This window comes from Chiloscyllium punctatum, chromosome 37 (genome assembly GCF_047496795.1).
Source record: "Chiloscyllium punctatum isolate Juve2018m chromosome 37, sChiPun1.3, whole genome shotgun sequence".
NCBI classification, from domain to species: domain Eukaryota; kingdom Metazoa; phylum Chordata; class Chondrichthyes; order Orectolobiformes; family Hemiscylliidae; genus Chiloscyllium; species Chiloscyllium punctatum.
The window spans coordinates 46,866,176-46,882,222 of record NC_092775.1 but is presented as its reverse complement, the minus strand read 5'-3'; the positions used below and the strand labels follow the sequence as shown (position 1 = coordinate 46,882,222).

At 34.7% G+C, this 16,047-nt stretch overlaps 1 protein-coding gene across 3 annotated transcripts in view; it reads left to right on the top strand.

Moving 5' to 3' along the window:
• The first annotated feature begins 1,523 nt into the window (after positions 1-1,523).
• The window catches only part of plagl2 (pleiomorphic adenoma gene-like 2), a 145,480-nt gene continuing 130,956 nt past the window's right edge, over positions 1,524-16,047 (top strand). The window contains exon 1 of one of the 3 annotated variants that reach the window (XM_072556769.1): positions 1,524-1,690. The gene's annotated coding sequence lies outside the window, so the exon portion shown is untranslated. The remainder of the gene's footprint in view (positions 1,691-16,047) is intronic. The other 2 variants (XM_072556771.1, XM_072556770.1) reach the window with 2 other exon arrangements.

Genomic DNA, 16,047 nt, shown 5'->3' with positions numbered 1-16,047 from the left:
ACCGAAATCAGTTACTGTTACCCGAGCACTGCTAACATAAATTTACTATTCCTTAAGTATTTCTTCAAATTAGTTCTCCAAAAAATTAATGATTTGCCTTAATAACAGCTGTCCTTCAATCATTTAAAAGCAAAAGGATACGTGATGCAATGTTAAACCCAAGGAAAGGAGCAAAATCTACTTACATCCCCTGTTTAATGTAAAGTTCTAAATTAATACATGCAAAGTAGAAATGTGTCCTAACTCATTTGTCTCAACAGCCCCTAAGACAACAGAGTTATAGATGAATGAGATATTAAACCTTATAACCATCTCATTAAGTTTTAAGATATTCACTTCACTATTTCCATTGACTGACATACCTTAGTTGCGGACATGAAAATATTCCAGCTATTGTCAGGCAAATAATTATGTCTGCACATCTATGGCATCAATGGAACAAAGAATCTATTGCTAATATGCTGAGTAGAGCTGAATCATCATCTTGCTATTATGCATGTGCCTCCATTATTTATACAACATGATCAGCAGTCAAGGAAATATGAAATCAATGAACTAATCCTCAGCAAATTTGTACTTAATATTGTTGTTCAGAATTCATGTGCTTGCCAATGATTCAACAATTGTCAAGAAAATAAGATCAATATTAAAGTCAAATAGATATAAATCATTTACCAGCAATTTGAATGACAAACGCTATTCCTTTATGTAAAGGCTAGCAATGGCTCATCTTCACATGGTCTCAACACATTTCAAATTGCCATCAACTCAGCCAATTAAAAGAAACTACCAGCACCGATTTAAAAAAATAAATCTGAGACTGGTGATCACAAGTGAGACAATTTGCAACGGAACCAGGCTGTATTGACTTTCAAAAACGACATCCAACAAAATTTTATATTTGTCAACCAGTAAGAAAAAATGTCAATTCCAATGAGTGAAATTGCAAAATTATATTCATATAGCAATTTTAGAAACGAATCGACCATCATTTTGCCTTGAAACGTAATGTATTCCACGATAGAATTGCATTATTGCAGTTCCTACCTATGTTCTCCTTGCCTATTATCGATTATATTAACGAGGTAGCATCCAGGGATCATTCCAGGGAATATCATCTGCTTCACAAACTTCCACTTTTGTGCAGAGCCATATCCAACTGTTGGCGCTAAAACCATTCCCAATTCAGCGCTGGATCTCACTTCAGGTCCAGCCAACGAAGCGAACGAAAGGCTGCAAGACTAGCTCTGAACCCATTCAATTGAATGGCAAGTCCATGCTCCCCGCCAGCTTGGAGCTCTGGTCAAGTTCCAAGCATCTCTCTGTACTGATGCCAGGCTCTTTCTGACCACTTTGCAACGGAAAAAAAAGGCAAGAAGGGGAATGAGGTGATCTCCCATGAAAAGGGGCAGCAGTGGGCGGTGGGGTTTGTTGGAGGCAATGGGCTGGCTGGATGGATGTTGACCCACCACCACCTCCTATCTCCTGGACTCCAGAAACTGTAACAGCCTGCAATGTTGCGAAACCCCCTGACGTCACTCCCAGCATCCTTCGCACAATGGCTTCTGAAAAGAAGCTGGGGAAAGAATTTTTTTTAGGCCGTGAAAAATAGAGAAAAATAATTTCCAAAATTTGGAAAGTGGAGATCGCGTGCAAAAACTTATCGGAAAGAGATGCCGAGTCAACGGCGGTGAGTTTGCGCCCATTGCTGGAACGAATAATGCGGTTTGTGGGGATGAAATTGACTAGTGAAGTGCTGGGAAGTTTCGCTGGGCAAGTTTGTATGTGTGTGTGTTTGTGTGTTGTGACTGACTGACTGACTGAGTGAGTCAGTTCGCCTTTCTATTACAAACTCCAAGTTTCTTTTTTTTTCCCGCGGGGGGCTAACAATTCAGGTCACCCCTCCCCTCATTCTGTTTCAACGCTGTCCAAAATCCCACTTGTTGCAATCGTTTTAATTTGCCAGGGATTCTCTTCTTCACCAACCCCCCCCCCCCCCATCCCATCCCATCCCCCTTGCCAGATCTTCATTTTTTGGTGACTTTTTTTTAATTACGTGATCCAAAAAAAAAGTCTTTCGGGGAGTCAGTTTCGTGTTTCCCGAACTTTACCCTGTTGTGGTTCACGCCGCGCTGTTGAACTACGGTGCGTTTTTTATTGCGGGGAGGGTTTTTTAGTGAAGTGAACTTTGCAACGATTCTGAATTGGAAAGTTTTAAACTTTTGAATTTCGTTTGAGGGTCGGTGTGGAGGAGTCGGTAAATATTTCGGGATCGGATGTTTCCCGAATTCTTTGCGCTTCAGGGTTTTATACCCCCTCCACTTCTAAAAGTGGCACGTTATGAAGTTGGTTAACATTAACTAGTTTTTTTGTGTGGCTCATATTACGGTTTTGTTGCTGTGAGTCAGGAGCTGGGAGGTGGTCACGCTGCTGGACTGTGACAAAATACATGTAGATAACTAAAATCTTTCAGAAAAGAAAGTCTCGTTTTGTTTTAAAATGGATAACTATTGCACTTGTTTACTGTCGAGATGTTGGCGCTGGTTGCATTTCATCGACCATTGCACTGAAGAGATAGAATATTGTCCTGTGTTGTGTGAAAAACTGTTTCGTCGTTACTCCAGCGTGTGTAGTAACACGTGAGGTCGTTTAGTTGTAAGGGCAACCAAAGAGAAATGGGGGCTTTTAAAGATAGTATTTCTTAAGTCGTTTGTCTGTTAAAAGTTAAATATTTAGTTTTCAGCTATTGCAAATATTGATGAAACGCAGTGGAACCCGCGTTGTGCTTGTTTGAAGCTTAAAGCTTAGAAATAAGCACTTTAATCTGTTCCTTGAAATAATGTTGATAATTATTCTTACAAGATGAGCGCTTTTGTAACGACTGGGTTCAGTTCAGTATTGTAATTTCAAGAATTTGAGTAATAGGAGTCACTTACTTTTCTTTTGTGTAAGTCATCTTAGTTATGTGTCTAATATTATCAGAACTAGTTGTGTTTAAACGTTTTTCTGAAGGGACAAGTTAATTTTCCCACTTACATAATTAAAGATATTCCTGAGGCACACCTGGAAGAATGAATATGTACCATGTTGACATGGCAATCTGAACATTTGCATCTCTTGTAGCAACCAACACGTTGGACTAAATGTGTCTGCCCTTTGACAAAAAGAGTGATGGCAAGCTATCTCTTGTTAAACGTTATCAGTTTATTTGTATCAGATCTTTGCTATTTGCATAGGATATAACATGCTAGATTGTGTTATTTATTAAAGCAAAACAATGCATTAGCCTTGGAAGAGACATGAAATACAAATTATTATATCAAGTGTTGAAAGTTAGAAATGCATGCATTAATTTATATTAGATTTTTACAACTTAAATATTCTAATGTTAATGCTAACCTCTATTAATTCAATAGTTGAAGTAGTGAAGTTTTTTTATATATATATAACATAAAGACAGTACATGATAGCTTGAAAGTTGAGAATTGCAATACAAAGTTCAGTTGAAAACTACTTCAGCAGTTAGTGCAAAATATTTGCAAACATCAGAGAAGGTGATGTTCCACATCATAGTTTCAGTTTAACTTAACCAAAGTTTCAGTTCAAGAATCTAGAAATGAGTTGTTTGTAGTATGCCGAGATAAAGCTGGAGGTTTGCATTAACTCAAAGCAATGATGAAAACATAAAATGAAGCAGACAGTTAATGTATGCTGCATTCAAAAGAGAAATAGTTGTCAAGGTATCTGCAAAAAACTAAAAATTGTAAGTCGAAAATCTGATGTGACTATTAGAAATATTAAAATTGTACCAACAGATGTACTATTTGATTTCTTCAGTATTTTAGGACATTGAGTTGTGTTAAATTATTTTATTTGTAGTTCTTAAATTACTAAAAGTTGGAACTTGTAACAAGTTTCTTTTTGCTGCAGAGTTGACAATGGTGTGTTTTTTTTGTTGAGTTTCACCTGTTTCAGAATAATTCTATGTGCTCTTTTATCTTTAAAGTATTATGGAGTGTAAAACAATTTGTTTAGACTACTACTTACCATTTACAAAGAAAAATCTGACAATTAAATACCCTTCAAAAATAATTAATCCTGTACCTCCATTGATAAGATAACTTATTAAGTTGTAAAATTTGGTTTGATGTTTCGATTTAAATGAATCTTATTAAAATACTTGGACAATTTCTTCAGTGAAAGTTGTAGAGAAACTATCCAGTCCTTTAAAATATGAAAGATTAGGTTTTAATTGGAACAAATCTACTGAAGAAATGTGAGTATGTGTGAGGGTCAAATTGAATAAAAATTTGATTAACTTTGAACTGTGAAGACACTGTTATGAAATTTTGATGCTTTTCTAGCACGATGTTAATGTTATGGTAATAACTCAATTTTCTGTTTAAAAAAAATCAATTTTAGATTAAATTCTATATTTAGTAATTGCAAGAATAAAGGCAAACATTTTATAAATTTGAATAAAGCACCATAGTCTATTTTAAATTACCCATTACTTGTATTGTAATTATTTCTTAGAAAAGCTTTTAACGGAATTTTCATTTTTGTGTGTAATTATTTTCAGTTCATATATGCCTGGCTGTTAGGGTGTTATTGTATAAACTATGTTACATAAAAACAAACTATGGAATCTCAGTATATTTTCAAACTTTTTACAAAATTATTGTTGAAAGTGAGTTTGTGATGGTGAAACAGATTTTGAGCTGCTTTTCTAACACAATTACAGCAATGAAAGATGCAAAGTGATTTCTCTGTAAATATGGTTTCATGTTTCACAAACAAAGTTAAGAATCATTAATTGGTACCCTGTACTTATTTTCCTGTTAGTAAATTTGAAAAACTGTTGGTGCAGCACATGTTTGTGAGGTGTAACTTTTATTGAAATTGACTTTTTGCAATCAGGAGAGAGCTGACAATGTCAAGTATTTTGAATTTTTTAAAAAGAATCTTTGTATATAACAAGCACTTGAACATTTCTTAGTCATTTTTGGTAGGTAGAAAATATGAAGCATTCTCAAAAGCGTGGAAATAATTGTGGAAGTGTATTTTAAGATGAACAAAAGTAATTTGCTCATCTTGTGACAATGAGAGGATAGGGTCACAGAAGGAATTAGTGCTAGATATTTATCTTTTAACATATTTGACTCGTTTCTTCATTTGCTTCTTCATTTTATTTTTGAGATTTTCTCTTTTTGTTTCTGGTGTTTGGATACATCTGTGAATGAAAACTCACTAGAGTTGTGGAAATAGATCCAAATGTTTGATTTAAATTTTAAAGTTCACCATTTTAAAAAAGATGTATTTTTTTAGGGAAAAATGCTGTTTGTATCAAGCAGATGTCTCTTAAATGCAGTTTTGTAAAAATAGGATTATCTTGGATTTTATTCTCCATTGAAATAAGTCAAAAATTAGCGAAAGAGTTTAAGTATTATTTCTGTATTGAATTGAAAACAGTTCATTCTTCAATTTGCCATATGTAGTATAAAATAAATAAAAATATATTTTTTGTAACTATATGCTTTATATATCTTGCATGTTAACTGTTGAATTGAAAATAATTGTCTGAAATGTTATTTCTAAACACACCTGCCTAGGTGTGTAAATTGGAATTGGAATCATTGTTAAAGTTACAGGGAATTTGGCTGAACTTGACCATTGAAGTTCAATATTGAGATTCTTGAAAATGTGTTTCGAAATTTCTTTTAGAACTTCTGCTACAGGTAGAACTGAAGAGGTTACTATTTAGCTTCCAGAATTTCTTAATTTGAAACTTGTATTCAAACAAATTAATCTATAGTTTTGTTGATATGATGCAGGATATGACACACTCACAACAATTTTTAAAATAATGTTTTAAGATAGAATGTAGCAAATTCTATATCCAATTTCTGTTCCAGCACCTTTACATCATCTGAAATTACCTTAGACAGTGAAAGAGACTTATCTATAAATTGATTACTGACAATCCAAGCTATCAAGACTTGTAAGAGGAAGATTGTGTCTTTAGCTAGATACCAGCAATTATCTTCAAATGCACAAAAGATTAGTTAAGCTCTGTAATGCATGTTATCAGGCAGATTAGTATTCCAGATCCCTGAAAATGTGTTTTGCTGTGAATCACTTTGCTGGAAATTGACTAAGATCATGTGTGTTGAGATTGGAGACTTGTGTTGTAAGAAGAGGATGTGTTGAGTCTGATTGCTGGGAGAAAATTAAGTAGATTGTGGATGCTTCTTTCAGTTTGAATTAGTTGACATTGTGTCACGAAGAAAATATGCATGATCATAAAACAAATGCGATTGAAATGGTGTTTCTTTAGATTGTCTACTATGACGATATTTTGGGGAGAGTTTTTGCTCTCCAAATTAGGCAGTTTGTTTAAAGCTTTCAGTCAATATAGGAATAATTATGCAACCTAGGAAAATATCCAGTAGCCTGTAGGTAACTTCACATTGATCATTTTCCAATTGAAGTTGTAAAAAGGTGATTAGTTATTAAGTTGTGCCACTTGGTGAGTACATTTCACAGGAATTCAAGTTTTCAACAGATATAGGCAACAATACAGCAAAGTATTTTTAAACTGCATTTTTAGCGATTCAAGAAACAATTGGACGCATTAAAATTTAATATAATCTTATTTCCATGGTGTAATTCATTCTTTGTGAATGCCTTTGATCTTTTTGAACGAACGAATGCAATGCTTTCTAACTGCACATTTGTTTGTCCATTCAGTCAATCATACTATAGTGCAATCTGACTTTTATGTAGCCCTGCTTTGTATTTCTGTACATAATTTTTTTTCTAATACTTTGACTTTTTCATGGATCTAGCTGGAGCTTTAGTGAAACTAAGCTTCAAATTTTCAATCTGCAACTCAGCAATGAGATTGAGATCACTTGGAGAAGGTTTTTTTTAATTTCAGAAGGCTATTTGTACACCTTTTAACATAAAAATTCATTAGTTTTATTAGCAAAGATTATTAAGGAGCGAGAAGTACATCTTCTGTACGTTAAAGAAACATTAATGCTGTTCTTGGATTTTGTAATATTTGAAGATTTTGAAAATTGTAGAGGGACGTTATTATTAAATTGAAAGGAAACATTCACACATTTATAGCAAATAAACTGCCCAAACCTTTAAGTCAATGCCACCTAAAATCTTTTGATATTTGTCACTTCTAAAATGTAAGTGATTTGTTGTTGACTTGACATAATGAAATAAACAGACCTATACTTAAAGCACTTTTAGTATAAAGGACATTTTAGCCTGAAATGATGGGAGGATTTGAAGAATTTTCCATAATTGCTATTGTTTGTTTGATGAGACCCTCGATAAAGTGGTAATTTTTCAGGAAGACCTCCAGAAAAACTTAAAATACTGTTGAGATGTTACATTTTGGAACAAGCTACGGTAAAAGCATTTTGGAAATTGTACCCTTGCATTACCTACATGTATAGTTTTGGTGTCAAAACTTCCCAAATGTTTCAGGATTCTTTTTAAGAGGCTTTCTTATTTAGTCACATTTGAAACTGTTGATTCTTGCTTCCCTTAAAATTTGCTACAAGGTTGCTTCTTCAACATTTGTTTCCTTCAACATTTTCCCCCTGTCCACCCCTCCACAAAATACTCTTACAAAATTAGCAATTTGTATTTGTAACAGTTTTGCAATGAAGCAACACCTTTTTGAACAGCTTGCTTCTCTCCATATCTGTCCAATCACATTGTCTGATTCTTTTCTGCCTCCCACACTGAGTTGTATAATTACCATTTTTAATTTTCAAAAAAAATTGGTAGCTAGTGTCATTACTGGATGTCATATTAATTATTTTTGCACAGAAATGATTCTGCCTTCATTAATTTGTGTGGCATTTTTATGATCGGTTAGCCAGCATAGATATATTTAGCTTTAATTTGACAAAGTTGAGAGCTGGAAGAAGAGGTATAGCATCATGTTGTACATTACTCCCATTTGAGTTAATATGGTTCAGATCACTTTCTGATGGGAATAAATGCAACTTGCACTGTAGTCTAACATTGATTAGTTTTCTACCTCCACTTTCCAAAGCTGTAGACCAGAAGAAATTGTTCTCATCCCTAGCTTCTTTCAAAGGTCAAAGCAGCTCCCAAGTCCACAGAAGACCATTAAAGTGAAGCTAAGAAAAGCATTTTGAAATGCCTTTTTTGCTTGACTTCCTGGTTCTTCTTCTGTAAGACCCAGTATTCTAAAAGGGAGAGAGGGTGGATATCCTATTAAATGCCATTTGAAGAAATGGCACTTGTTCTTAAAAGGGCAGGGACTCTCATCAACATCAGTGCCAGAGAATGGTTCATCTGGCCAGTGTGTACTGTTTCCTGTGGTATAACATTGTAAAATGGAACTTCCACATGGCATGAGACTAATTTTCTGAAAACCATTGTTCAACAAATTAATTTCTGTATGTCCAAAACAAGATTCAGGACGTTTGCAAGCTGCAGTTACAATGATAGTGGATTGTATGAATAATTCATCTAACTTGTTATTTACATTTAAGGTCAAGTACAGCACGTGAGTGTGACTTGATTTTATAGAATCAGTAGAAATTGCAGTAGTAAGGAACTATTTGGTCCATCATGCCAGTGTAGACTGTAGCTCTTTGGTACATTACCTACTAATCCCATTTGTTTGTTTCTTTTTAGAGTCATCCAATTCATTAACTGATTTCCTTTTAAATGATAAGTAATTTTAAAAAATCTTATATTTGATCTATAACTGTTGGTAAAGAGAAAAGGTAGCAGAATCTTTTTGGTGAAAACCCTATCCTGAACTGTCTGCCTTGTCTCTGTGCAGATGCTGATAGACCCAATGTTTCTCTTTTATGATTTTCCTTTCTAAATTAAATGATTGTCTCTGCCTCTTTCTTAAAAGCCAGTGCGAAAGCATTCCATATTTTCAGGTTCCTTTGCATTGAAAAAGAGGATTTGTGCTACTTTGTTCTTTTGTTCTGAGTAATTGTGTCATTGTCTTCTTGCAACCAACTTGTGAATAAGTGAAACTATATCTTTTTAATTATAAACTTCCTGAAAACTTTTTTTTTTGTTGAGCATCTTATTTAGATTTCTGACTTTATTCATGCTTCAGTGGAATAAGTGGTGCAAACTTCATCACAACTAAAATTGTTAAATACTAGAAATATTCTAACAAATCTTTTACCCATAATATTCAAATAACTGGGTTACACTCAATATAGATATAATGTTTTGCTTCAATTCATGTATGAGCCTTGGGTATGGGTCTGTGGATCATTTCATCTCTTAAATACTGGTTTTTATGATAAATTGTGAGAAAATATAATTAAATTTATGTAATTTTATATTTTAACTTAATGTCAAAATACTTCAGCTTTTATTGTGTTAAGGGATTCTACTTAAACCTGTTCTGTTTCCAAGAAAACAATTTCTGGGATACACCCTTTAGATTTGTTTCTCTAATTGTAAACATATTGATATGGATGTTATTTGTGTGTTACATGTAGATGTGGATATGTAGAATCAAACCTTCCAACACTTAATTTTGCATGATTCCAGGATATTTCCTCAAGTATGCTCCCAAGAATATTGCATTTGATCTTAACCAGAAAGCAGCAAGGCTATTTGGTGATGGAGATTGGAGAGTAGTTACAGTAGTTGAACTTGTTTGTGAAAGACTCAAGCACTTGAGTATCATTAGACACACACAGAAAGAACTGTATTTGTGGAATTTATAGATGTGAAAATAGTTGAATTTTGTGGTGAAAAGTTTCATTGAAAACTTCCCACAGAAACTGTTAATCAAAATTGCCTCTAGATTGCAATTTTAAAGGCAACCTGATGATCAGTTACCAATAAGATACTCAGCTTCCCAAAACTTATCGGAGCTAGAACTTGACTAGATTTCTAGCATGTGTTAAACAATTATCAAACTGAAACAGTCCACATGTTATGACTGGTAATATTCACAGACAAATGTTTAATATGTTCTCTATTTTATCAGAACAATTCAACTTATTTCAAAAAGCGTTCACATCAGGAATTTGGGAAATCACATAATACTTCTGCTTGGTGTGGTTTTTCAACTTGGAAACTATTTTAAAAACTTAGAAACATTTTTTTAAAAAATTGTGTTTTGCTTGGCAAATGAGAGAGTGACAAGACAAAGCATCACGGATGCATGTTCCAGAAAAATGCTTCGTTCTAATAGTTTCTCATTTTCTTATTTCTCATCATTCTTGCTAGTAAAATGCATGAAAACATTAGATGCTATGTTAGATACAAGATGCCTTAATTTCTAAACTTGTAATTTTTTTTAACGGGATATGGACATCACTGGCTAGATTAGCATTTGCTGCTCCATTCCTTGCTGTCCTTGAGTAGATGCTGGTGAACTGCCTTCATAAACTGCATTTTGTGTAGGTAGACCCACAATGTTCTGAGGGAGGATATTCCATGATTTTCTTCCAGTCACACTGAGGTAATGGCATGATTTGGAGATGCCGGTGTTGGGCTGGGGTGTACAAAGTTAAAAATCACACAACGCCAGGTTATAGTCCAACAGGTTTAATTGGAAGCACACTAGCTTTCGGAGCGACGCTCCTTCATTAGGTGATTGTGGAGGGCTCGATCGTAACCCAGAATCTATAGCAAAAATTTGCAGTGTGATGTAACTGAAATTATACATTCAAAAATTGATTGTCTGTTAAGCCTTTCATCTGTTAGAATACAGTGATAGTTTCACCATGAAAGAAGTGAAACTATCACTGTATTCTAACAGATGAAAGGCTTAACAGACAATCAATTTTTGAATGTATAATTTCAGTTACATCACACTGCAAATTTTTGCTATAGATTCTGTGTTACGATCGAGCCCTCCACAATCACCTGATGAAGGAGCGTCGCTCCGAAAGCTAGTGTGCTTCCAATTAAACCTGTTGGACTATAACCTGGTGTTATGTGATTTTTAACTTTTGAAGTAATGGCAATATACTTTCAAGTCAAGATGGTGTGTGGCTTGGAGGGGAGCTTGCAAGTGCTGGTATTTCCATCTATTTGCTGTGATAGTGTTTGTGGGTGGAAATGGTAATTAGTTTGGGAGATGCTATCTGGTTAATCTTTAGTGAATTTCTGCTGTGCATCTTGCAGATGGTACACATTCCACTACCAATGCTCAGTAGTGGCATGTTTGTGAAGATTTGTGCAGTGTTCACCAGAACAAGCTTTTAGTCATAAATACACCTTTTTAAAGCTTCTGTGTAGTGCATCAATTGTGTGTTTGGCATGCCCACGCTCACTTTCAGTAAGCTGCTATGGATTCCTGATGTCAAGCTTCCAGGCTGGCTTGCAATTTGACTGCTTTAAACTGAAGCTGCATTATCTTTAAAATATATAGGTTGGGAAGATACCCCAACACTTGAAAGGACATGGGAAATAAAATTAGGTTAATATGTCTGCCAGTACTATTGTATCAGTAATTATTTATCATTATAAACTTTAAAGGCAGTTTTACAAATGAGGTTTCATCATAGACCATTTTGCAGCTCTATAGTTGTAATGTGAACACTGCCTCAATCTGGGGTGTTGGTTCAGTCAACAATGGGAATGGAACAGCAGGAAAGTTTCACCATTTTTAAATGCTGGATATTGTTCCAATTTTCACATTGCATTTGTAGAATGCAAAACTGCTTCAGAGAAATGCTGAATTTGGTCCATCCTGAAATAGTTCACCTAAGGAGATTTTACAGATCTCTAGAGTTCTAATCTTTGACAGAGCATATGGAATTTAGACAAAGTTGTCTTCTATACAGTGTGGCTAGAAGATGGAATTCTCTGACAGATTGTTAACAAAATCCATTAATTCGTAAAAGGGTTGGAGAAAAGGAATATTGTAGGGTGTGAGCACCAAATAGAAGAAGCCTAGGATTAGACAAAGCAGTTCACATGGAAAATATACTAGCTCAAGCCAGGGGGAACAAATGGTTTACTTTTTTTTTGCTGTTAGATTCTGTAATAAGGTATTTGTCATTCTTTTTGGTCATTAAAATGAGGAATGCAGCATTAATCACAAGTCACAAATAACTAGTTCGAAGCGGGGTCAAACTGTTACTGCTATTGTCCTTTTATCAATATTTTTGAAGCATGAGCAGTTTTTATGCAATCTGTTCATCTTGTTCACTTAAAAGAAAATGAGTGGTTAGATTTTGGCTAAATTAATTTCAGATTTAAATGTCACCTCTAATAAAATTTAAATCTTGATCTGAAAAGTAAAAGAATAGTGCTTGACCCACTGCTGCTACTCAGCCCTTCAGTCATTGTTTTCACCAGAATCAATTGTTTGTGAATGTATTTGATTATACAAAGTTTGAAATATTTTGTTGAAGATGCCAAAAACATCATTTATGCACCATATAGTTAGAAACAGCATGCTGTATGACAGTATGTAAGACATAATTCATTATAACAAAAGATAAGTGATCAATGAAAGTTGACAGTATTTGGTACAATTTCTAATTGTCTCTGTAAGAGTTTCAGACTTAAACATCCAATATCTCATCTGCAGGTTGAGAGACAATAGTTGGGCTTGAAAGGAGTGTGTAGTGATGAGTTTGAAGAAATTTCTTTTGGGGTATTCGGTGTTTCTGCACTATTGTTGATGGTTGATCATCAGTCACTATGCTCTTAGTCTCTGGAATTCCTTGCCTACATCCTATTGTCTAACCCATCACCTTTTTCTACCTTAATGAATAAACTCAAAAGTTTTATCTTTCCTGTGTCTTTGGTCCTTTTGAATCTTCTGCAATCCTTTTTCACATTCTGTTGAGAGATCACTACTTTGTGCTTTATAATTTGAGATGGTCATTTTAAAACATGTAGTCAGATTAAAGCATTTAACCTATCCATAAAGTGATCATTAATGGAAAAGAATTGTGGATTACAAACGGTTGAAATGCATGCATTTATTCAAAAATGCTATTCAGTGCATTGCATCTCACAACCTTATTTTTACAGTAATATATTAGACTGCATTTTGTGACAATAATGACAGAAAATGGTCTGTTTTCAGCAGCATTATTCCTTTTTGGTGTGAACTAACAGAAACTTCTGGAGTTGCCAAATGTGCATTTAAATGTGGATGTTCAGAACTGTTACCAAGAATTTATGCATTTTCCTATAGAGAGTTCTGTTTATGTTTTTGCCCCCACCCGAGATTGTGATCAATTAGAAATGATCAAATTTACATGAGTCTCTACTCTTTGATATCTGGCATTTTAATGCTGTATTATGTTTTTGTATATGTATATTGTGAATTATCCTCACTGGAGCTGAAAGTGTAGTTTTATGTTTTAGTGATAAACTTTCTCCTTCATAGTAAATTGCATGTTTAAAAATATTTGGGTTTGTTTTGCTTGTGCTGTTATCCAATCCCATATGTAATCCCAGTCAATTAAAAAAAAAATTCCATTTTAATTTTTTAAAGTTTTGGACTCTGATCTCCAGTATCTGCAGTCCTCACTTTCTCTCTGTTTTTATTATCTGTTTGCTATTTGAACACCCTGCTTGATCTTACTGTTGCTGGACATCTGTAGACCACTTGACTTGGTATTGGATCTAAAGTCACATCAAAGGATGTGGCTTACTAGATCTTTGAAAAGCTTTCTTCGACATCATTGGCAAGTGTTGTTTGGCTGTTGACTGCCACTGTCTAACCTGTTATTTCTTGCTCCCTAATTAACAGAAATCTTACGCTTGACTCTAATTATAGACTATATCATTTTAAGGATTCTACAGGTGATTTGCATCAGATAAGGTTTCATTTTACCGAAGGAAGAGGGCTATTATGGTGTAGTGATAGTGTCCCTACCTCTGAATCAGGAGGCCTGGCTTCAAGTTCCATCTGATCTAGAAGTGTGTTATAACATCACTGAACAGGTTGATTTAGGAAGTAGCTTTTACTTAAGCAGGGTAAAAGTGATACATCCTTGGCTTGTTTATTTGTTTTTGTTTTCTGAACAATAATTTTGTATTTTTTTATTATTTCACATGGAAACCAGATTGGTTGTCCTTGAGTTACAGACAGGGATAACTTGCACAACAGCCCTGAGCTCACCTCTCACTTATGTCTCTCCTTCGTGTTTCTTTATGAGTTCATCTTTTTCATAAGACCCATGTTTTTTCTTTTGACTGTATTCTCATGAAACTGGTAACCACTTGACTTTCTCTCCTGGCCTCCATATTAGATGATATGGATTCTCTTTGTTTAGGCATTGTCACTTGATTTTCTTTAATCATGTCCCCTCCCTTCTCAAAGAAACAGACCTTGACACACTGTACTGGCAAATCATCACCACTTAGTTAACTTACTACCCTTCCCCACGTCCTTTAGAACCTGCTGTTGCCTTCTAAATCCAGACCCATCTTTCCTGGAACTTCATGATTCAGACACTTCAATCAGGTTTCAAACCCTGTCGCAGTACCAAATTGTTGCTCAGGTCTGTTCGAATTTGGAAAGATGACTGTGTGACAAAATTAAACTTGCCTGAATTCTTTGACATGATTGATCATACAGTTCTCTGCAAAGATTTTCAGCTGGGTTGGACTGCTTCTTCCTGGTTGTGTTCTTATCCTCTAATCGTAGTCTAAAAAACTTATTTTCAATGGCTTCTCTTCCTGGTCCTGCATTGTTAATTCAGTGGCTTCACAATGATTTGTCATTGGACTACTCCTATTTGTCATCTCTATAGGACTTCTTGCTATGCTCATTTTTGCCATCCATTAATAGCACCCAACTTTATCTCACCACCACCTTTCTTGCTAAATTTTGTTCGACCGCTTATTGAATATCCAATAGAAGATGATGTGAAATTTCCTCCAGTTAGATATTTGACAGACTGAGTAATTGTGGTCAATGCTGCTTTAAACTTTGATCAGTAATTACCAGTGACAGGTTTTTTTTAAGGTTAAATAAGATTGTTCGCAACCTTCGTGTAATATATGACCTCAGGATGATCTTTTGATCGCGTTCCACTTATTTATAGTGTTACAGAAATTCACCCTGTACCAGCTCTGCTTCTGCTAAAGTACTCTTCTTTCACTTCATTAGTTTTCTACTTATTTTGAGTTTGAAGTTTGGAGATAATTTCGTATGTTAAGCTGTGTCATTGCAATGGATGCCTTAAATCTACCCAGTTCTCTTCTCTCCACTAACTTGATAGATTGTTGTTGTTGTTGTTCTTCTTCTTCTTCTTCCATCCCCTGCACAGAAAAAAAGTGACCTCTTATTTTGCAGCCAAGTATACAGCAGAGTAGTAATATTACAATAATAAGTTTAAATGCAAATTAATGGCAGTCACTATCAAAAGTCTGTCAATTTACATTCTTGTTGAAAGATCATTAATGTTAAGAAGAAAAATAGTGTGAAATACTTCAACGAAGACTGAGGTGAGGAAAGCCATTCAAGACTATTGAAGCATGATGTTGACTCACTGAATGCAGGGCAGCAAATCATGCAAGAAAAATCCTTTTGATCTGATTGGAAGGATTCATCCAACAAGAGGGAGTGATGTTTTTGGCAGAGACACCGGTGAAACTGTGTAAAAAGTTGAAAAACAGTCCAGCAAGTACATGGAACAATGAAGGGTCTAAAATTGGTGGACAGTGTGTTGGGGCGAAATGACATTGCTGGTGAGAATAACAAGGTATTCCAGACTGTTGAAAGTTCAGAATTCCACCTGCTTTTCTTCTTTAAGATGCGTAAATGGCAATTTTTTTTTACTTGTTTGGTTCAGTTTGTGACACGGTTTGGCGTTGACAGCATTTCTGCTCCAAATTCCACATCACACTCGTCTGTTTCTAATATTTTTTAAAAAAAACTTATTTTAAAGGTAGTGGAGCTGGTGTATAGGATGAACTCTGCAAAACCGCAAATGATAGATGGGCATATTGGGCAACTATTTCAAAAAAACTTCTTTTTTTAAAATTGCGCTACTGAAGGTTCGTTCTGCTCCATTTACATCCCCATTA